Source organism: Bos indicus x Bos taurus, chromosome 2 (genome assembly GCF_003369695.1).
Source record: "Bos indicus x Bos taurus breed Angus x Brahman F1 hybrid chromosome 2, Bos_hybrid_MaternalHap_v2.0, whole genome shotgun sequence".
NCBI classification, from domain to species: Eukaryota; Metazoa; Chordata; class Mammalia; order Artiodactyla; family Bovidae; genus Bos; species Bos indicus x Bos taurus.
This window is the reverse complement of record NC_040077.1, coordinates 36,689,485-36,713,255: the sequence shown is the minus strand read 5'-3', so window position 1 is coordinate 36,713,255 and position 23,771 is coordinate 36,689,485. Positions and strand designations below refer to the sequence as shown.

Here is a 23,771-nt window from a genome sequence, read left to right as displayed (position 1 = left end):
AACAGAACTCTAAGAGGGTAAAGGTAAAAGTCTGCCTTTCCTACCAAAAATTAGTCCAGTAGTTTGCACATATTATGCGTTCAATAAGTGACATCTATTAGTTGTTATTACAAATTAAAGTAGATGCCCTCCCATAAGTCCTACTTCAATAACTTGACTAAGCTAGAATAGTCAATAAATATAATCTTTAGAATTTCCTTAGAATGCACCAATAACATAAATCACCAGGTTACTTAAAATATCTGTGATATGCATTTTGCAAAAGAAGGTACCTTAATTCTCTCAACAAAACTTAATCACATTATCTCAGAATATTTTAAAACTAGTTCTGAATGTTAGGTTCTATGACCATCTTCAATAGTAGCCTTCAATGTTTAACAATTTCATAGTATTTTTTATATAATCAGGATACTTAATACTAAAGTTTAAAAATAAAACATCTTACTATTTAGATGAACTATATACTTATAGGCCTATAATGTATACATACTTTCTTCCCTCTACTCTGAATAATCTCATTTCCAGAAATAAGACTTGAGAGAAAAAGATAAATAAATTAAGTGTATTTGTGACTCTTTACTAAATCACCTCCAGGCTCTCCATTTCTCATTTCAGCCATGTATCCAACAATGTGTAGAATCCTCTGGTAATGTTATATTATGGATTTATCAAAAATTACAGTTTTGTTGAAATTAAAAAGATAATAACTTGGTATTTATTTTAAAGTTTATTTTCCATTATTTTACAATAGAAATAATTTTTCTATATTTCCTTGTGTACTATTTTCCTACTATATACTCAGAGTCAGTTGTCTGTTTTATAAAATCTTATGGATAATCATTTTCTTTACAGTTTGTACTACCATAAAGGAAAAAAAAAACACATTTTACTTAGCACACATATGAACAGTAGACAAGAAAACTGAGGTAAGCAGTTTAAATAATTGTCCCAAGAACACAGATGGAGTGACTGCCAGCTTTAGGATTAAAACTAAGCAGCTCATTATTCCCCTTCTTATATTCTGAGTACTTAATATTGTTTTTACATCACAAGGATCTCATAATTAATTTTAAAATAATTTAACTTAATCATTAAAACAATTATCAATAGTTGTGACAATATATTTAAATAGATTTATGAAATATATTAAGTAAAAATAAATTAGTTTATCCAAATATTCCCTAAACAAATGAATCTGACTTACTACATAAGTTGTTTTTTAAATTTTGCTTCGAGTGCCAAGAAAGTGACAGCTTAATATAATTTATCACTTCAATATCTTTTTTAAAAGCGAAATTCTTTATCCAAAATCTACAATAAGTATATGAGAAGACTGGATTTAATACCAAACAAAAATACTTTTTCATTAAAAAAAAAAAAAATCCAAACTTAAAACAGTACTTTCTACTCTAATTATAAACTTCAACTTCAGGATATATTTACAACAGATATATCTACTGAAAGACAATGATAAAAAGTAAAGAAAGCACCAAACACTATTGCATTTACAGGAGAAAAAGACATACAGTATAACATTAACAGCTTACTGTGGAGAGTGGATTTAATCAGGAAGTAGCCATTATCCTTTCGATTCAGAGCAGTGACAGCACTCCAAAACAACAAGCCGTGATATTTTTCAGTTAAAAGGCATGAAAGAATACCTACTATTGTGTCCTAGCTTTGCTGACCCCAAAGGTCACCATATGTCTTTTATCTAAAGCTATCATGAAAACATAATCCAAGCAAGCATTTACAATGCTTTATTTGTTGAAACACCTAAAATCTACCTAACACAACCTCTCTCTCTCAGTTACTCACAAAACATGGCTGTCTTATTCAGAGATTAGCAATTATTGTAATGAGATACTGTCGGAGAGGGTCAAATAGTACTTCCTGCAGTTTACACATCTTGATTTCCTGGTAAACAAACTGAAAGGCAGGTGGAGCACTTAGATCACCAGTAAACGTGAAAGCTCACGTGACAAAACTAAGCCAGGTGAGGTTGATGTCTCAAATAATTTTTCTTTTCTTAATTTTAATTAGTGTCAAGACATAAAAGAGTTCTATCTTCCTTTTTTTTAAAGGAGGGTTTATTCCTGACATGCGAAGGCACAGAGTTATAATAAGGAATCCTTGATAAACAAACCTGTTTAAGCAGGTTTTAAAAATTACTGCTTGGCAGGTAAATTTAAAAACAAGGCAACGCTAGCTAACAAGGTTTTCTCTTTAAAAAAACAAAAAAACAAAAAACCTAGGATTAAGTGTTTAAAAACCTGCTAAATAAGGAGTAAGTTTTTAAGTTTCAACTCTTTCAACAAAAAAGATAAAGTTTCTGAGTTATAATTTAAGACAAGCTCTTGCAAAGTAAAACTGTAATTCATGTAGCAGTCCAAGGAAAAAATCTCAATATATGAATTGAAACTTTACATAACTTGAAGCTATTTCTTGCATCACTTAAAACTCACATTTTAAAAAGAAAACAAAATCTAAAATATTATCTGTAAGTATTTAAAAATATATGTGGTGAGCTTGAAATTTGTTTCTCTGTCCTTACTTAGTTTTTCCCCCCAAATTACTTTTTCACTCTCTGAAATTTCTAGTGTAGTTAAATGAAGACTGACTTAAATTAACTAAGGGTATAAAACAAACACAATCCATCAAAATGATAAACCAATTCACTAATTTAAGAATATGGAGAGGTTTTTTTTTTTAATCTACATTTATGTTTAAAATACTTTGTTCAAACGCCCTCCGTGTCCTATTAACACAGTATCTTTTAATTTTAACGCAAAGAGCCCTTAACAACCGCTTCACAGTAATATAATCACAGTATTAAATTATATAACTTAAATCAGGTGTATATTTATTATATTTGCAAAATAAAACTTTAATGTATTGACGAACAGAAAACAAAACAAAGTGATAACAAAATCAATGACAACAAAAAGAACACCCAAGAAGATAAAACTAAACTAATAATACAAAATATGAGAATAGGTCACATTACAAATATTTAATATATATCATTTGAAAGGAGTACATATTTAATACTGAACAACATTAATGCTAAACAGTGCTAAACTAATACTAAACAACAAGTTGCTAACCACCATCTTTACTATGATGAAGCATGAAACAAACACCAAATTTTCAAAAAATTACAACTAAGAAGTTAAAAGTTTCAGCTGAATTTCCTGGTCCAATTAAATAATTCAAATATCCTGTTAACTACCTGGAATGTAAAACATAGCCCTATTTCCTTCATAAATAATTTGAGATATATTAATAATTCTTACTAAATAGGAGCTTTGACTATGTAATTCATATATGGAAACAAAACAAAATTTTAAATTAGAAACTTATTATTTCAACTATTATAAAGACCCATGACTATTTTAGTTTCTCATAATGGTTTTTCCAGTGGTCATGTATGGATGTGAGAGTTGGACTATAAAGAAAACTGAGCGCTGAAGAATTGATGCTTTTGAAGTGTGATGTTGGAGAAGACTCTTGAGAGTCCCTTGGACTGCAAGGAAATCCAACCAGTCCATCCTAAAGGAGATCAGTCCTGGGTGTTCATTGGCAGGACTGATGTTGAAGCTGAAACTCCAATACTCTGGCCACCTGATACGAAAAGCTGACTCATTTGAAAAGACCCTGATGCTGGGAAAGATTGAGGGCAGGAGGAGAAGGGGACGACAGAGGATGAGATGGCTGGATGGCATCACTGACTCGATGGACGTGAGTCTGAGTGAACTCCGGGAGTTGGTGATGGACAGGGAGGCCTGGCGTGCTGCGATTCATGGGGTTGCAAAGAATCGGACACGACTGAGCGACTGAACTGAACTGAATGGGTCAAATTTAAAAGATAAGGAAATTAAAATACTGAAGTAAAGAAAATAAATTTGAAATTTTGTTTCATTCAACGCAGCTTTTATCAAATGTCAGGAAATTTTGGTGTTAACAGTTTATAATTCAGTTGAAAGGCCAAGGACAGAAACCAGGGCAAACATGATACCCTTTGTGTTAGAAAAAGACCCCCTCCGAACTAATGTGAGAAAAGGAAACCTTTCGCTCCTCTAGATACATTTCAACCCTACTTGTTCTTTCAGTCAGGCACTCTTTGTAGAGTACACTTGACACAAAGAGCTACACCTGGTAGCTCTGCACAGAGAAAAATCTTCAGAAAGGATGCCCTTGCCCCTGGAAGGTCTAAGAAACCACAGAGATTAGTCTTCCATGACTTAAAAAATCCACGCAAAATGAAAATGAAAGACAGGGAAGGGGACAAGAGCTCCTACTTCTACTTGCTTACATTCTACCAGCAATAAAGAAGCTTTCCATAATTATTTATATCCTATCTATTCTAAACTAAGATGACTTAAAGACATATGATGAATAAAACAGAATGCTTTCAAAAAACAAATTAATATGAATAAAGGGAAGCAAGAAGGATGAAACACAAAGTAAAGCTAGAACACACAAATGCCTGTCATAAGGTCTTGCACAACCTTCAGATGTGGGTAGCTCAGCTCTGAGCTTCCTAGCAATCCAAGTGAAGCAGGAAATAAGATCAAATTATAAAACTCTCACTGTGTAAAAACTTCACTTTACAAATAAGCACCAAGGCTTTTCCTAGTACTTAGAATCAAGAGAAACGTCTTCATACTTTTCAGTGATGCAACACTGGACAAAACAATAATTTTCTCAAGAGCATCTTTACAGAAATTGAACAAATTTCATATGACACTCCTTTCAACCTTTCTTCAGGGCAAGCTAAAATCATAACACGATGAAAAGTTACCCAGAAAATGTGCCATCTTAACAGGAAAGTTTCTGCTATTTATCTAGGTAGAATCTCTAAAAAAACACTAACAATCCCCAAGATCTTTTGTTAAATTCACAGTCTGTTTTCATATTTCAAATTCATATTTCATTTTCTAAATTCAGATTTATCTGCTGGATGAGTACATAAAATGGACATGCTTGATGATGGTGGTTCTCGATCAAAGAGAAGACCCTGGTAGAAAGGTCTAGACACTTAGGGATCTCTTTTTAATTTAAAGCAGTTCCTTGCTTTCTCTTTAGTGACCTTCTATGATCCTGATCAATTCAACAGCCTGGGCCGCAGTCTCTGACGATTTTTATTCCTCCTCAGTTTGGTATTTGTAACTGTGGTACAGAAATCTGACTTAGAGCTTCTAGGTTCCTATTTTCTCAGTTAGTCTGAGAAATTTATAACAATTTATTATAGAGTGTGAATCTTTGTATAATTTTACAGCATTTACTTTGTCTATTATTGGTGGGGGAAGACTAAAATTAATATAAGAGCAATTTCATATTTCCCATTTTATTATACAAAATTGAACAAGTTCTGCAATGGTAGCACCTCAATATACAGTATATCTGGACTGAATACTATTAAAATTTAACAAGGATACAAAAAGCACTGGGGTAAATAAGTAGGAGCAAATATATTCCGTTACTTTTGGATTGGTCTCTTCTCTGTCTTCCAAAGATGCCAAGGGTATGTGCTCTTATCTACCAGCTTGTTTATGCTGTTTCCCACTGCTTCCTTACCACACTATCAGCTTAGATCGCATTACTTTCAGGACGCCCTCTCACAGAGCTTCACTATCTGACCCCAGAAAACCTTCTTTCTTCACAAGATTTAGCTCTATATCACTCTCCAATTATTTTAGGGATCGCCCTTACTAGATTTTAAAATTTCTTGTTTTATATTACCCATTGTGAACAATAAAATGCAAATACTCTAAGTAAAAATTAACTTAGGTTGATACATTGAAAACTCCTGTACATATCTGTAACAGCTCATGCTTGTGTAACATAAAGAAGGTATTTATTAGGATTGCATCAAATGAGCCAGTCAATTTTTACTATATAGGCAATTTCTAAATGATATACAATCAACTCATGTTACATCAAAACTTTGGCTTTTCTATTTTCAAGCTTGACAATGGATTCTTAGTTGTGACAACTTTTGAGAACACTACTAAAAACCAAATAGATTTTATAAATCATTGTCAAACCTCAAAATGACTAAAATTAAATGAGTTGTGTTCAGTACAGTTTGATCCATATTTGAACTCATATACACAACTGCATAAGAGTCATGCAGTCTCTTCCCTGATTAAATGAACTCTTCCTAGGTGGAGTCACTGAAATCTGTTATTTCTGAATTTCCTATTTTATGAAAATTTAATTCTAACTATAGAAATCTAAACATATACTTTTTGATATTGGAAAAGGTAGCAGTATGTACATTTGGCAAAATATGTACAACTTGCTTAGTATTTTTTTTGCGATAAAAAAAACCCATCCTAACATTAAAAATATGTTAGAGAGAATATGGTTAACATCATAATTAATTATCAGCTTAAATCAATCAAGATATATTCATTTAAAAAGTTATAGGATAATTTAAATGGTTACATTATTAACTGCCTCACAACTGTTTATTTCAGGGAACAAAAGTGGAAATATATCTATATTATAAACTGAAACGCTTTGAATAAATTTGACAACAAAAGGAAGAATATAATTCAATTTTCTTTCTTTTCCTAAAGGACAAACTGAAAAGAGTAAACTGGAAAGGGTATAAAAAAAAATAGGTGTGTATATATATATATTTTTCATTTATTGTAACATAATAGATACACACAGAGCCTGTAAAAATACAATATTCATTTTGCTGCAGAAGAACAGACATTGCATAACAATGAGATTTGCTAATGAAATCAACCATCAACCTGGAATACATATGTATTAAACCAAGACCTCAGTGTCATTTTCTTTTTGCATCATTTGTTCTTGCTTTCATTTTTCTTGACCTTGTCAGTATTTCTGTCCTTTAGATTTTGGAACTTTGGTAAAGCAAAATGAAGACTATAATATTATACCATATTGCTTTTTATTCATCACATTTAATTTTAATGTAAATTCCAAGTGTTCTGCTTCCATCAGCACTGTTAACGTATCTTTGGTGGGGAGCGGAAATCAATGGATGCTACCAGAAAAAACAAAGGAGGTTTATTTCTATACAAAATTATTGAAGCAGGTCTGAAGAAAACTTTTATCATTTACATACATTCCATATAAAAACTTTTACAGCAATATTAGTGCTTATTTAATAAGAAATAAGAAAATAATAATATATTTTAAAGTCACTTTGGTAATAATGTAGTTTTTCCAGTTGTTCCTACTACTGACAATTCTTAAGTGAAATAATAGAAGATTAATATAATAACCATGTATTTAGACAAAAATTGTAACCTTCCCCCAAAAAGGTTCTCCTGTTCTAGTCTACAAAGTTAATTACCAATCTCCATTCATCAAAAATATGTAATTCTGGAATTTTCTTTAAAATTTAGAATTTAAATTTATGATTTAGTTACTAACATTTTCTATAAAAGCCCAAAAACTATGAAAATATTTTGATAGTATATGTCTTAAGAAAAGCATTAATGTCCCATTCATAGCTTTTGGAGTACAAGCTATTCAACTAAATGACTATCTCTCCTGTTGTTTGTTCACTTATAGAAATTAGGTTTTCAATTCATATTTACTACAGATAAAATTAACAGCCTAACCTGTTGTGGTATATAACTGCTACTAATTCATGACAATAATAGTTTTTAATTTAAAGCAGCACTTATACCAGCTAAAACATACTTTAGCCAAACAAAATTATTTCCATTTTAATTTTTATAATAACCATATCTAACCTCAAACAATATCCTGCAAAATAACAAAAGTTAGTTTAAGTATAATAGTTCTACTAAAAAAGTAAACCACACATATTCCCTATTAAACTGCTGAAAGTTGCCATTGACAGTCCAATAATTCTCAAGGCTAACCATCTTAAAAATACTGAAGGATAATTTTATACAAAGAACTACATAGTCACAGAGCAATCAATAATCCACACACAAAGTATTTCCCTAAAAAAAAAAAACAAATTTCTATTAAAAATGGCGAAGTATAAATCAGAATGTAGAGAAACAGTTAAATAAATGTCCATAGCAATACTGAAAATCTATTTCACTAAGGCAAAGGATGTAATCCTAATAAAATGTGGTGATAGGCTTTGGAAAGTTATCAAGCTCATTGCAACTCCAACTGTGGTCCACAGACCAGCAACATAGAAACCACTTGTTAGAAATAATCGCAAGCACTAGTCCAGACCTACTGAATCAGAATCTTATGAACATTAAAATTTAAGAAGCCATGATCTAGAAAATTCTTTAGCCTACCTAGCAATTTGTACATCAATTCCAATAACTTCTGATATTCTAATAATAAAAAATCCATATTAAAATTCAAAATATTTAGAAAATATACTATTTGTCATGTACAAACCCCATTTTCCTACTATTTGCTTAATTATTTGAAGTTTCATATTCACATGGACTACAGATTTTTAATTTGTAGCAATACAAAATAATAAGTGGGCAGGAATCATATATTTTGCAAGATCTTGGAAAACATTAAATAAACGGATAAAAACTGAAGTATTATACAGTCTTAGCAATTATTTTAAAATACTTTTTTTTTAGCAATATTATTTTATTTTTTTTAATTTAAATTTTATTTTATTTTTAAACTTTACATGATTGTATTAGTTTTGCCAAATATCGAAATGAATCCATCACAGGTATACCTGTGTTCCCCATCCTGAACCCTCCTCCCTCCTCCCTCCCCATACCCTCCCTCTGGGTCGTCCCAGTGCACCAGCCCCAAGCATCCAGTACCGTGCATCAAACCTGGACTGGCGACTCATCTCATACATGATATTATACATGTTTCAATGCTATTCTCCCAAATCTCCCCACCCTCTCCCTCTCCCACAGAGTCCATAAGACTGATCTATACATCAGTGTCTCTTTTGCTGTCTCGTACACAAGGTTATTGTTACCATCTTTCTAAATTCCATATATATGCGTTAGTATACTATATTGGTGTTTTTCTTTCTGGCTTACTTCACTCTGTATAATAGGTTCCAGTTTCATCCATCTCATTAGAACTGATTCAAATGTATTCTTTTTAATGGCTGAGTAATACTCCTTATGCAAAAAAATCCTTTCTTAAATAAGATCCTGAAGAAGCCCTGTATAGTAAAGAAATAAATAAATAAAGAGCTTCTTCTTGGGATTCCCTGATGTCTCAGTTGGTAAAGAATCTGCCTGCAATGCAGGAGACCCCAGTTCGATCCCTGGGTTGGGAAGATCCACTGAATAAGGGATAGGCTACCCACTGCAGTATTCTTGGGCTTCCCTTGTGGCTCAGCTGCAAAAGAATCCACCCACAACATGGAAGACCTGGGTTCAATCCCTGGGTTGGGAAGATCCCCTGGAGAAAGGAAAGGCTACCCACTCCAGTATTCTGGCCTGGAGAACTCCAGGGACTGTACAGTCCATGAGGTCTCAAAGACATGACTGAGTGACTTTCACTTTCCTTGGGGCAGAGGAAGCACCCAGCAGTAAGCAGGACATCTCAACAGAATCAACTTACACATTACTCAGAGTACAGTTTGAAAAACTGATTTAAGAGAATTACTTAAGGGTCTAAAAGTGAGCTGAACAACAATTAAGTTAATCACAAATAAACTTTACTATTCATCAAGGCAAGCTGTAAAGATCACTATATAGAAACCCAGTTTATTCTATACTGTTTTAAAGTAAGAATACTAGATAAAATTACAAAATTTAGCATTTTTTAATGAGGAAAACTGATCTTTTCCCGAATAGTCTAAATGGTGAACTTGGATTTAACTAATATGTTATCTTCAATTAAATTATTTCAGTTAATTGTTTGCCTACCTTATACAGGACAGTATGTTAAGTGCTATAAGGATAATACAGATGAATGGACAAAGTACTTATTCACAATGGAAACCTAAGACAAATACATGAAATACAGTATGTGCCATAAAAGCGATATAGTACTATAGGAGTAAAATTAACTGAGGATACTAGAAAAACTTCGTAGAAATCTAACATCTTAAGTAGGCCTTGAAAAGCATGTAGGATTTTTGAAAGGAAAAGATGGCTAGGTGGAGGAACTACGGGAAAAAAGCATCCTAAGTGTAGGGAAGGGCTTCTCTGGCAGCTCAGTGGTAAAGAATCTGCCTGCCAATGCAGAAGACACACGTTCAATTCCTGATCCAGGGGATACCATGGAGAAAGACATGGCAACCCACTCCAGTATTCTTGCCTGGGAAATCCCACGGACAGAGGAGGCTGATGGGCTATAGTCCCTGGGGTTGAAAAAGAGTCTAGCACAACTTAGCAACCAAACAACAACAACATAGCATTACAAAAGCTTTTAATATCTATGGTTTGATGAATTAATCAATAATAAGTGAATAATCTAGTCTGGCTACTATATAAGGCATATATAGAAAATAGTAGGAGATGTGGCTGAAAAGTTACTCTAGGACCTTATTAGAAACAAATATGAATGTCACTTTAAGTGTTAAATTTATTCAACACTGCCAAAGTAGTAAACTACTTCCATTAGAAATACTGACCTAGCAGTTTTAAGTAGGATGAGTTGCAACAGAAAGAGATTTCCAAGATGGATATTAGAATATTCAGTCTGTTGAAATAGTTTAGGCATGAATAAGGGTCTGAACTAATATTGTGGCAGTAGAGTCAGAAATATGGAGATATGGAAAATGGAATACGAATATGAAAGATAAGATGAATCAGTTCTTTTCTTACTCCTTGATTGATCAAAGAGCAAGAAAGAAAAAAATTATACTAGAGATGTAAATCTATTGGACTTCAAAGTAGATTCTACATAGATGTATACATAGATGGAATGGGAAGGCAAAACTTAAGGAAAATCCAAAGGCTGGGGAAAATGTAGACAAGGAAATCTCTTATCCACTTATTATGTACTTACAGTGTTAACTCATAACCACTGTAGAAAAATATTAAGCAATACTTCATAATATCAAAGCCGTAGATAGTCCATGCCATGGCAATTCCACTTTCAGATATATAACCCAGAAAAATTCTCATACATAGGCATAGCAAGCCATATACAAAAGTATAAACTACAATATCATTTGTGTAGTGAAATTCTACAATACAGAAGATCGTGGTGTGTTTTTATAATGAAATGTATAGTGAAGAGCCAACTCATTGGAAAAGACCCTGATGCTGGGAAAGACTGAGCGCAAGAGGAGAAGAGGGCAACAGAGGATGAGATAGTTGCATGGCATCATCAATTCAAAGGACACGAGTTTGAGCAAACTCTGGGAGACAGCGAAGGACAGGGAAGCCTGGCATGCTGCAGTCCATGGGGTCACAAAGAGTCAGACATGACTGAGCGACTGAACAACAAAACAGCAGTTAAAATAAATAAACTAGAGCTACACATGTTAACACGGATATATATCTTTAATGTACAATCACTTGAATGACGTAAAGGTTTTCTTGGTTTGTTTAGTTCTATTTATCATTTTATTTGAGATAGGACAATCTGAAATCAATCAATCAAGAAAGGAGAAGATGGCTATGTCTTATGAATGGTCAGTGAAACAAGTCTCTGGATGACACAGAAGAGGATAAAAATAAAAAAGCATGAATAAAGTCTTAGGCATAGTAAAGAAGCAAACATTTTTTCTGTGTTTATTTTTTAACAGGATTGACTTACTTTATAACTGGAAGCCTGTACTTTTTTTACAACCCTCAACAGTTTTACCCACCTCCCACCTCTGGCAACCACTAATCTGTTCTTTGTATTGTATCTATGAGTTTGGACTTTTGTTTTTGTTTTTTTAGATGCCATATATAAGTGAGATCATAGAGTATTTGTCTTTTTCTGTCTTATTTCATTTAGCATAATACCCTTAAACCATCCACATTGCTGCAAAGGACAAGATTTCCTTCTTTTGGCTGAAAAATACTCCATTTTATAAATATATAACATATTTTCCTTCTTCATTCATTCCTCAGTGGACATTAGGCTGCTTCTATGTCTTGGCTGTTGTAAGTAATGCTGCAGTGAACAGAGGGTGCAAGGCAAACAGTTTCTTTCTCAGAGATGGGTGGAAGAGTAGAAGAAAAAAAGATAATTTTTTAACTATTAATTTGAAATAACTATATATTTACAGAAAGTTGCCAAAATAGTACAGTGAGAACCCATATACTCATCACTCAGGTCCTACTAATGGTTACAACTTACATAATTAAATTGTCAATATTGAAACCAAGAAACTAACTACAGTGTATGTATAGTTCTAACTCATCTTATTCCAGGTGTAAATTCATGAAACCAGCACTGCAATCAAGGTATAAACCTACTCCATCACCACAAACATTTTTCTCATGCTACTCCTTTACAGTCGCACCCACAATCCATAACCCCACGTTACCACAAATACCACAAATTTGTTCTCAATCTCTAGAACTTTGTCTTACATAAATGGAATTATTGAGTGGCCTTCTGAGATTGACTTTTTTTCACTGAGCTTAATGTCCTTTAGGATTTGTGTATCAACAGTTGATTTTTTTTAATTGCTCAGTAGTATTCCATGGTTTGGACACACCAAACTGTACAGGACATTTTGACAGTTTCCAACTTGGGCTATTATAAATAAAGCTTCTATGAACAACCACATACAGTCATTTTTCTGGGATAAATGCTCTGGAGTGCAGTTGCTAGGTCATGTATTAAGTATATATGTAGGTTTTTATTTTTGTTTCAGAGATACTGCCAAATATTTTTCCAGAGTGGTTGTACCATTTTACACTTCCCCTGACAATGAATAAGAGCTCAATTTCTCCATATTCTTGCCGATGGTTGACATTGTCACTAATCTTTATTTTAGCTGATCTGATAAGTGACTAATGATACTTCGATTTTGCATTTCTCCGATGGGTAATGATGTTGAATATCTTTTCATATTCTCATTTGACATCTAGTTACCCTCCTTGGTGAAATGTTCCTTCAGGTCTTTGGCCCAGTTTTCTAATTAGACTGCTGGCATTTTTATTGTTGAGTTTTGAGGGTTTTTATATAACCTAGATGGGAGTCCTTTGTCAGATATGTGATTTTTCAGTATTTTCTCTTAGTATATGTCTTATTTTTTCATTGTCATAACAGGTATTTTGCAAACTAAACAGTTTTAATTTTTGTAAAGTCCAATTAACTAATTTTTAAGGGCTGTCCTTTTTGTGTCATGTGTAAGAATTCTTCACCAAGGTAGAACTTACAGATTTTCCCTTATGTTTTCTTCTAAAAGTTGCACATTTATATCTATAATTATTCCAGACTTTGAACTGCAAAAGAAGAAAACCGATAGATCTGTTTATCAGAAAGTATTCAACTACTTAGTAGAGTTACCCATTTAAATTATGAAGCACTTAAGATATAGATAAAGGTACAGGATATAGAGAGTGGAGTTTTACTTAATTGCTTTAAGTGCTTTGACAGAATTGTACATAGGTGTACCTCAATTAGCCAGGAAAAGCTTGAAAGTATTCTTGAAGAACAGTATCTCTGTTCTAAACTTTTAAGAATGACTACTCACAGAGGGAAGGCTGTGCCAGGAAGAAATGATAGCACTGAACAAAAGCAAAACGGCTATACACACACTACCTGCTTTAACAAAGTATAAATGGTTTCAAAGTTGGCACATACTAAGTATGGGAAATTTATGCAAAATTTAGACAGGAGACAGATTGTGGAAGATTTCACATGCCCTATAAATGAGATTAAATTTTATTCTGTACTAATGTGAAGCTGTAAAGAACTGTACTGCATAGGAACCTGAAACACTAGATCCATGAATCAATGTAAACTGGACGTGGCCAAGCAGGAGATGGCAAGAGTAAACATTGACATTTTAGGAATCAGTGAACTACAATCGAGGAGAATGGATGAATTTAATTCAGATGACTATTATATGTTCTACTGTGGGCAAAAATCCCTTAGAAGAAATGGAATACCCCCATAGTCAACAAAAAAGTCTGAAATGCAATACTTGGAAACAATGTCAAAAACCAAAGAATGATCTCAGTTGGTTTCTAAGGCAAACCATTCAACATCTCAGTAATTCAAGTCTATGCCTCAACTACTAATTGCCAAAGAAGCTGAAATGGACCAGTTATATGAAGACCTGCAATGCCTTCTAGAACTAATACCAAAAAGATATGTCCTTTTCATCACAGGGGATTGGAATGCCAAAGAAGTCAAAAGATGCACAGAATAATAGTCAAGTTTGGCCTTGGAGTACAAAATGAAGCAGGGCAAAGGCTAAGACAGTTTTGTCAAGAGAACACTCTGGTATAGCAAACACCCTTTTTCAACAACCCAAGAGATGACTCTACACATGAACATCACCACACGGTCAATACCAAAATTAGATTGATTATGTTCTTTGCAGCCAAAGATAGAGAAACTCTATAGAGTCAGTAAAAATAAGACCTGGAACTGACTGGCTTCCTTGGCAGCTCAGACAGTAAAGAATTCATCTGCAAAGCAGAAGACCAGGGTTCGATTCCTTGGTCAGGAAGATCTCTTGGAGAAGGGAATGGCTACTCACTCCAGTATTCTTGACTGGAGAAATCCATGGAAAGAGGAGCCTGGAGGGCTGCAGTCTGTGGGGTCACAAAGAGTCGGACACAACTAAGCAACTAACACACATACATTCAGTAAAAATAAGACCTGGAGCTGACTGTGGCTCAGATCATGAACTTCTGATTGCAAACTTCAGGCTTAAACTGAAGAAAGCTGGGAAAGCCACTAGGCCATTCAGGTATGACCTAAATAAAATCCTTTATACAGCTGAGGTGATGAACAGATTCAAGGGATTAGATCTGATAGAGTGCCTCAGATATGCAGATGATACCACTTTAATGGCAGAAAGTGAAGAGCAACTAAAAAGCCTCTAGATGAAGGGAAAGAGAAGAGTGAAAAAGCTGGCTTGAAGGTCAGCATTCAAAAAACTAAGATCATGGCATCTGGTCCCACCACTTCATGGCAAACAGAAGAGGAAAAAGTGGAAAAAGTGACAGATTTTCCTTTCTTGGGCTCCAAAATCACTGAGACAGTGACTGCAGCCATGAACTTAAAAGACGCTTGTTCCTGGGAAGGAAAGCTATGATAAACCTAGGCAGCATATTAAGAAGCAGAAACATCATTTTGCCAACAAAATGACTATAAGTCCATATAGTCAAAGATACGGTTTTTCCAGTAGTCATGTATGGATGTTGAGAGCTGGATAAAAAAGAAGGCTGAGGTTAATTAGGTCCCATTTGTTTATTTTTGCTTTTATTTCCAATATTCTGGGAGGTGGGTCATAGAGGATCCTGCTGTGATGTATGTCGGAGAGTGTTTTGCCTATGTTCTCCTCTAGGAGTTTTATAGTTTCTGGTCTTACGTTGAGATCTTTAATCCATTTTGAGTTTATTTTTGTGTATGGTGTTAGAAAGTGGTCTAGTTTCATTCTTTTACAAGTGGTTGACCAGATTTCCCAGCACCACTTGTTAAAGAGATTGTCTTTAATCCATTGTATATTCTTGCCTCCTTTGTCAAAGATAAGGTGTCCATATGTGCGTGGATTTATCTCTGGGCTTTCTATTTATTCCATTGATCAATATTTCTGTCTTTGTGCCAGTACCATACTGTCTTGATAACTGTGGCTTTGTAGTAGAGCCTGAAGTCAGGTAGGTTGATTCCTCCAGTTCCATTCTTCCAGAAAATTACTAGAAATAATCAATGACTATAGTAAAGTTGCAGGATATAAAATCAACACACAGAAATCCCTTGCATTCCTATACACTAATAATGAGAAAACAGAAAGAGAAATTAAGGAAACAATTCCATTCACCATTGCAACGGAAAGAATAAAATACTTAGGAATATATCTACCTAAAGAAACTAAAGACCTATATATAGAAAACTATAAAACACTGGTGAAAGAAATCAAAGAGGACACTAATAGATGGAGAAATATACCATGTTCATGGATTGGAAGAATCAATATAGTGAAAATGAGTATACTACCCAAAGCAATTTATAGATTCAACGCAATCCCTATCAAGCTACCAACAGTATTCTTCACAGAGCTAGAACAAATAATTTCACAATTTATATGGAAATACAAAAAACCTCGAATAGCCAAAGCGATCTGCACATCAAAGGAAACTATCAGCAAGGTGAAAAGACAGCCTTCAGAATGGGAGAAAATAATAGCAAATGAAACAACCGACAAACAACTAATCTCAAAAATATACAAGGAACTCCTACAGCTCAACTCCAGAAAAATAAACGACCCAATCAAAAAATGGGCCAAAGAACTAAATAGACATTTCTCCAAAGAAGACATACAGATGGCTAACAAACACATGAAAAGATGCTCAACATCACTCATAACAGAGAAATGCAAATCAAAACCACTATGAGGTACCATTTCACACCAGTCAGAATGGCTGCCATCCAAAAGTCTACAAATAATAAATGCTGGAGAGGGTGTGGAGAAAAGGGAACCCTCTTACACTGTTGGTGGGAATGCAAACTAGTATAGCCACTATGGAGAACAGTGTGGAGATTCCTTAAAAAACTGGAAATAGAACTGCCTTATGATCCAGCAATCCCACTGCTGGGCATATACACTGAGGAAACCAGAAGGGAAAGAGACACGTGTACCCCAATGTTCATCGCAGCACTGTTTATAATAGCCAGGACATGGAAGCAACCTAGATGTCCATCAGCAGATGAATGGATAAGAAAGCTGTGGTACATATACACAATGGAGTATTACTCAGCCATTAAAAAGAATACATTTGAATCAGTTCTAATGAGGTGGATGAAACTGGAGCCTATTATACAGAGTGAAGTAAGCCAGAAGGAAAAACATAAATACAGTATACTAACGCATATATATGGAATTTAGAAAGATGGTAACAATAACCCGGTGTACGAGACAGCAAAAGAGACACTGATGTATAGATCAGTCTTATGGACTCTGTGGGAGAGGGAGAGGGTGGGAAGATTTGGGAGAATGGCATTGAAACATGTAAAATATCATGTAAGAAACGAGTTGCCAGTCCAGGTTCGATGCACGATACTGGATGCTTGGGGCTAGTGCACTGGGACGACCCAGAGGGATGGTATGGGGAGGGAGGAGGGAGGAGGGTTCAGGATGGGGAACACATGTATACCTGTGGCAGATTCATTTTGATATTTGTCAAAACTAATACAATCATGTGAAGTTTAAAAATAAAATAAAATTAGGAAAAAAAAAAAAAAAAGAATAGCTATTGTCACAAATCTACACAGATTAGGTACTTAACAAATGTTGATTTAAGAGAAACTGGGAAGAATTTCACTTATCACTCCAGATGGAATTTTCTGTAAATATACCATATCTCTAATAAAAAAAAAAAAAAAAGAAGAAGGCTGAGTGCTGAAGAATTGATACTTTTGAATTGTGGTGCTGGAGGAGACTCTTGAGAGTCCCTTGGACAGCAAGATCAAATCCATCAATCCTAAAAGAAATCAGTCCTGAATATTCATTGGAAGGACTGATGCTGAAGCTGAAGCTCCAACAATTTGGCCCCCTGATGCCAAGAGCTGACTCATTAGAAAAGACTCAGATGCTGGGAAAGACTGGAAGCAAAAGGAAAAGGAGGCAGCAGAGGATGAGATGGTTAGATAGCATCACCGACTTAATGGACATGAAACTGAGCGAACTACAGGAAATAGTGGAGGACAGAGGAGCCTGGTGTGCTGCAGTCCACGGGGTCGTAAAGAGTTGGACAGGACTGAGTTACTGAAGTGCTGCCTATGGCCTAGAGCTGTGCCCCAGGCCAGGGAGCTTCAGCCTGCCCTCCCTGACAGCCTGCCCTTCCTTCCCATATCAGGCTTGTCTGGCCAGCCTCCATAACGGCATTAACCAACTCCTTGCAGTAAATCCATCTACTTTCTATCTACCATACTGGTCCTCTTTCTCTGGTTGGACTCTGCCTGATACAAATCTGCATCATGTTTCACAATCTCCAAGAGTAGAATATAGTTTTTAACAAAAACAACAAAAACTATTTATTTATTTTTGGTTCTGCAGTACTCTTGCCTGGAAACTCCCATGGATGGAGGAGCCTCGTAGGCTACAGTCCATGGGGTCTCAAAGAGTTGGACACAACTGAGTGACTTCACTTTCACTTTTCACTTTCATGCATTGGAGAAGGAAATGGCAACCCACTCCAGTGTTCTTGCCTGGAGAATCCCAGGGATGGGGGAGCCTGGGGGGCTGCCGTCTATGGGGTCACACAGAGTCGGACACAACTGAAGTGACTTAGCAGCAGCAGCAGCAGCAGAGTGACTGACAAAAAACAACAATGGGATGCTAGAAAAGGATTCTACTGTGACAGCCCAGGTGAGGCATGATGCAAACCTATATAACAATTTAGGCATCATGAATAGAGAAAACAGGATGGATTTAAGAACTATTTAAGAAAACAAAAAAGAAGTACTTTTACTGAAAAAGCAGGCAAAGAGAAATGCTGGCTTAAAGCATAGAGATTATGAAACAGCAATTGTGGAAAATCCTTTTAGTAACCAACAATTAATCAGTGCTGTGCTGTGCTTAGTCGCTCAGTCATGTCCAACTCTTTGCAACGCCATGGATGTAGCCTGCCAGCCTCCTCTTTCCCCGGGGATTCTCTAGGCAAGAATACTAGAGTGGGTAGCCTATCACTTCTCCAGGGAATCTTCCCAACTCGGGACTCAAACCAGGGTCTCCTGCATTGCAGGCAGATTATTTACCAGCAGAGCTACCAGGGAAGCCAGATAATCAGTAGGACTGTATAATACAGCATTTACCAAAGCACTGAAAAACACTAGCCCCTTAAGAAATTCTTTAAAGGAAGGGACAGAAAGGCTGGAGATTCTCAAAACAACTTAGCACATCAAAAGATGTGCCTAAACACAAGCACAAGCAAAACCTTTAACCTTTAACATTAACCCTAGGTTTTGCATTACTTGACCATGGAATCTTTTTATTAAGCAATATTCACTCAACCAAAACTACTCTGGGGATCGCTGGTTTAGCAACATGAGTTTTGGTTAAACTTACAGCATAATTTTTTTCAGTATTTTCTTTTTAAAAAGACAATTCTTAAAAGTAGATATATGTGAAATCTCTAGCTTCATTTATTACTCCCTTTCATCACTCACACCACTCCAACCACACTGGTTTCCTTATTGTTACTGGAATATGCCAAGTACAACCTGCCTCATTGTCTTGGCATTTGCTGTTTTCTTTGGAATAATCATCACGCAGATATATGCATGACTCACTTCTTAACTTTCTTAAGAACTCAAACTGTAATCTTAGAAGGGCTATGCTATAATAACGACCCTATAGTAAATACCAAACCCACAACTCACAATGCAATACGCTTGATTTTTTTTTACAGTGTTGATTGCCATCTAACACAGTAAATATTATTTTATTAACTATTAATCTCTTTCACTCATAAACTGTAAGCCCCATGTGTGTAGAGTTTTGTTCACTGCCTTATCCCTAGCACTTGCACGTACTAGGCACTCCTTAGTTACTGAATGCTTTAGTAACCATCATGTTACCTCTATCTGAGTGTATTTACTTCATATTAAAGTAGATAATATGTGAAATAGCTACCTCTTAACCATTCCATTATAGGAATAGTATTCTCTTTTATGACATTATGGTTACTATTTTTACACCCACGTTCTATCTGTTAATAAACTAGATCTGATAGACAGAGTGCCTGATAAACTATGGATGGAGGTTCGTGACATTGTACATTAAGACCATCCCCAAGAAAAAGAAATGGCAAAAAGCAAAATGACCATCTGAGGAGGCCTGTCTGAGGAGCTGTGAAAAGAAAAGAAGCAAAAAGCAAAGGAGAAAAGGAAAGATATATGCATTTGAATGCAGAGTTCCAAAGAATAGCAAGGAGAGATAAGAAAGCCTTCCTCAGCGTTCAATGCAAAGAAATAGAGGAAAACAACAGAATGGGAAAGACTAGAGATCTCTTCAAGAAAATTAGAGAACATTTCATGCAAGGGAACATTTCATGCAAAGATGGGCTCGATAAAGGACAGAAATGGTATGGACCTAACAGAAGCAGAAGATATTAACAAGAGGTGGCAAGAATACACAGAAGAACTATACAAAAAAGATGTTCATGACCAAGATAATCACGATGGTGTGATCACTCACCTAGAGCCAGACATCCTGGATGTGAAATTAGAAAATATTTCTAATATTTTAGAATATTATATCTTAGAATATCTTAGAAAATATTGCCTTAGAAAGCATCACTACGAACAAAGCTAGTGGAGGTGATGGAATTCCAGTTGAGCTATTTCAAATCCTGAAAGATGATGCTGTTAAAGTGCTGCACTCAATATGCCAGCAAATTTGGAAAACTCAGCAGTGGTCACAGGACTGGAAAAGGTCAGTTTTCATTCCAATCCCTAAGAAAGGCAATGCCAAAGAATGTTCGAACTACCACATAATTGCACTCATCTAACACGCTAGTAAAGTAATGCTCAAAATTCTCCAAGCCAGGCTTCAGCAATACATGAACTGTGAAATTCCAGATGTTCAAGCTCGATTTAGAAAAGGCAGAGGAACCAGAGATCAAATTGCCAACATCCACTGGATCATCGAAAAATCAAGAGAGTTCCAGAAAAACATCTATTTCTCCTTTATTGATTATGCCAAAGCCTTTGACTGTGTGGATCACAATAAACTGTGGAAAATTCTGAAAGAGATGGGAATACCAGACAACCTGACCTGCTTCTTGAGAAATCTGTATGCAGGTCAGGAAGCAACAGTTAGAACTGGACATGGAACAACAGACTGGTTCCAAATAGGAAAAGGAGTACATCAAGGCTGTATATTGTCACCCTGCTTATTTAACCTACATGCAGAATACATCATGAGAAACACTGAGTTGGAGGAAGCACAAGCTGGAATCAAGATTGCCAGGAGAAATATCAGTAACCTCAGATATGCAGATTGGAGAAGGCAGTGGCACTCCACTCCAGTACTCTTGCCTGGAAAATCCCATGGACGGAGGAGCCTGGTAGGCTGCAGTCCATGGGGTCGCTAAGAGTCGGACATGACTGAGCAAATTCACTTTCACTTTTCACTTTGACGCACTGGAGAAGGAAATGGCAACACAATCCAGTGTTCTTGCCTGGAGAATCCCAGGGATGGTGGAGCCTGGTGGGCTTCCGTCTACGGGGTCACACAGAGTTGGAAACGACTGTAGTGACTTAGCAGTAGCAGTAGCAGATGGCAGAAAGTGAAGAAGAACTAAAGAGCCTCTTGATGAAAGTGAAAGAGGAGAGTGAAAACATTGGCTTAAAGCTCAACATTCAGACAGCTAAAATCATGGCATCTCGTCCCATCACTTCATGGGAAATAGATGGAGAAACAGTGGACACAGTGGCTGATTTTATTTTGGGGGGCTCCAAAATCACAGCAGATGGTAACTGCAGCCATGAAATTAAAAGATGCTTACTCCTTGGAAGCAAAGTTATGACCAATCTAGACAGCATATTAAAAAGCAGAGACATTACTTTGCCAACAAAGGTCCATCTAGTCAAGGCTATGGTTTTTCCAATAGTCATGTATGGATGTGAGAGTTGGACTATAAAGAAAGCTGAGCACTGAAGAATTGATGCTTTTGAAATGTGGTGTTGGAGAAGACTCTTGAGAGTCCCTTGGACTGCAAAGAGATCCAACCAGTTCATCCTAAAGGAGATCAGTCCTGGGTGTTCATTGGAAGAACTGATGTTGAAGCTGAAAACTCCAATATTTTGGCCACTTAATGCAAAGAGCTGACTCATTTGAAAAGACCCTGATGTTGGGAAAGATTGAAGGCGCGAGAAGGGGATAAGAGAGGATGAGATGGTTGGATGGCATCACTGACTCAATGGACATGAGTTTGGGTAAACTCCAGGAGTTGGTGATGGACAGGGCGGCCTGGTGTGCTGCCGTTCATGGGGTCGCAAAGAGTCAGATACGACTGAGGGACGGAACTGAATTGAACTGAGCTGGTTTTATCCTTCAAAAGAGAAAACAAAAGAAAAAATTACTTTGAGATTTTGAAAGCTTTCAGCTACAATATTTCAAATTTTTCTCCTCATCAAAAATAATTGGAATATTGGGTAATTTTACCTTTAGAAAATGCATGGACACTACTTTGAATAACCGTTAAATTTCTCTTTAACTCTACTTTTTTAGACACTGGACTGAGGAAGACTACAAATTGAAGTATTGAATACAGTAACCTTGACATTCCAGAACAAAGGGTAGTTTTCTTCCACAATGTACAGAGATTCCTTTCTATAACTTTAACAACTGTCGAATGCTTTAGTAAGTTTTAAGTTGTGTGGCGCTTCCCATTTTTAATTTTAGCCATGACTTATTACTCTTCAATATAAGTCAGCTGTTCAACTGAATAAATGCCCCATGGTAGTATACTCTCATGGGGACCTATATTCCCCTAAAAACTGGATTTCTCACTAATACATGCAACAATACTTCAAAACATCTCAGTATAACATCTATAAAACCCTCAAATATTTTAATATGAAACGCTACTTCCAAAAGAAAGGGCTTTTAAAAATATACAAATAAGTCAACACAAAATATATATTTGACCCAGGTATAAACTCCTCATTCAACAAAATTTTTTCTGTACAGCAATCTGATGGTGATTAAAATGAAAAACCTGAATTCCTTCCAATAAAAATATGTGCAGTTGAATAGTAAATAAAAGTCTGAAAAATTATATATGCTCATTATGCAGCTGTCATGAATAAGTAGGTGTATTCTGTGTTATTCTAAGTTTTATTCAAAAAGACTAGTTTCTTTTACCTTCATAACTAAAGCTATTTTATATATGTAACAAGTCATAATTTAAGAGTCACCTAACATTTTTCATGGACTAATTTAGTGACCTTGGTTGAATCACAGTCTATGAGACTCAGTGCCTTTAAAATGAGAAAGTTTGTCTAGGACTTTTAACATATTTTCTAGCTTTAATATTCTGTAATTCTAAAAATACACTTTTTAAATTAAACTCTATTGTTTTTACTCTTGCAAACTAAATGAGAAAGATTTCTGATTCCAAAAAAATGCATGTTCCCTTAAAAGCTTAATTTAAGAATCAGATAATAAAACATATTTATATTTCTCTATAATGAAACACCTCGATTTGTACTAAAATAAGTACTGTTTATCTATGTTCCGTGAATAAAAGCTGAAGACAATTTATGAGAGGAATAAGAAAGACTCCTGAATACTAGAAGGTCACAGACTGTGTGCTGAGCTGCTAGCAAAACATCTATGATACTCCAAAGCTGCCATTTTTCTTCCTTGACAAAGACTCCATCTGCCACTGAGCCATTTACAGCCTCCAAGTCAGAATATCAATGATTTCCAACCATTCTGCAAGCCTGCTTTCACCTTGACATCACCTCTAGTAATATATCTAATGCAGATGATATATATATCCTCAACTATAAGCATGAAGCCCATGCTTTATTCACCTGATAGGTATTTAAACTGGCCTATAATGTACCATTTTTATTCATGCAGAGTTGTAAAGGAATTTTAAAGTGTATATATTTGCTATAATTTTTGTTGCTTTACTTACTTGCTTTAAATCAGATATATTCATAAAATTTTAAAATGTGAAAAGACTGTATTAAGTAGTTTTCAGTAATGGCTTAAT

General features: G+C 35.3%; 1 protein-coding gene across 18 annotated transcripts in view; it reads right to left on the bottom strand.

Moving 5' to 3' along the window:
* Positions 1 to 23,771, bottom strand: part of BAZ2B (bromodomain adjacent to zinc finger domain 2B) — a 421,537-nt gene that overhangs the window by 199,639 nt on the left and 198,127 nt on the right. Inside the window, exon 1 of one of the 18 annotated variants that reach the window (XM_027559708.1) lies at positions 1,548 to 1,957. The exons of the other annotated variants lie outside the window; for them this stretch is intronic. The gene's annotated coding sequence lies outside the window, so the exon portion shown is untranslated. Of the gene's footprint in view, positions 1 to 1,547; positions 1,958 to 23,771 lie in introns of those variants that run through there. 18 annotated transcript variants of the gene reach the window in all.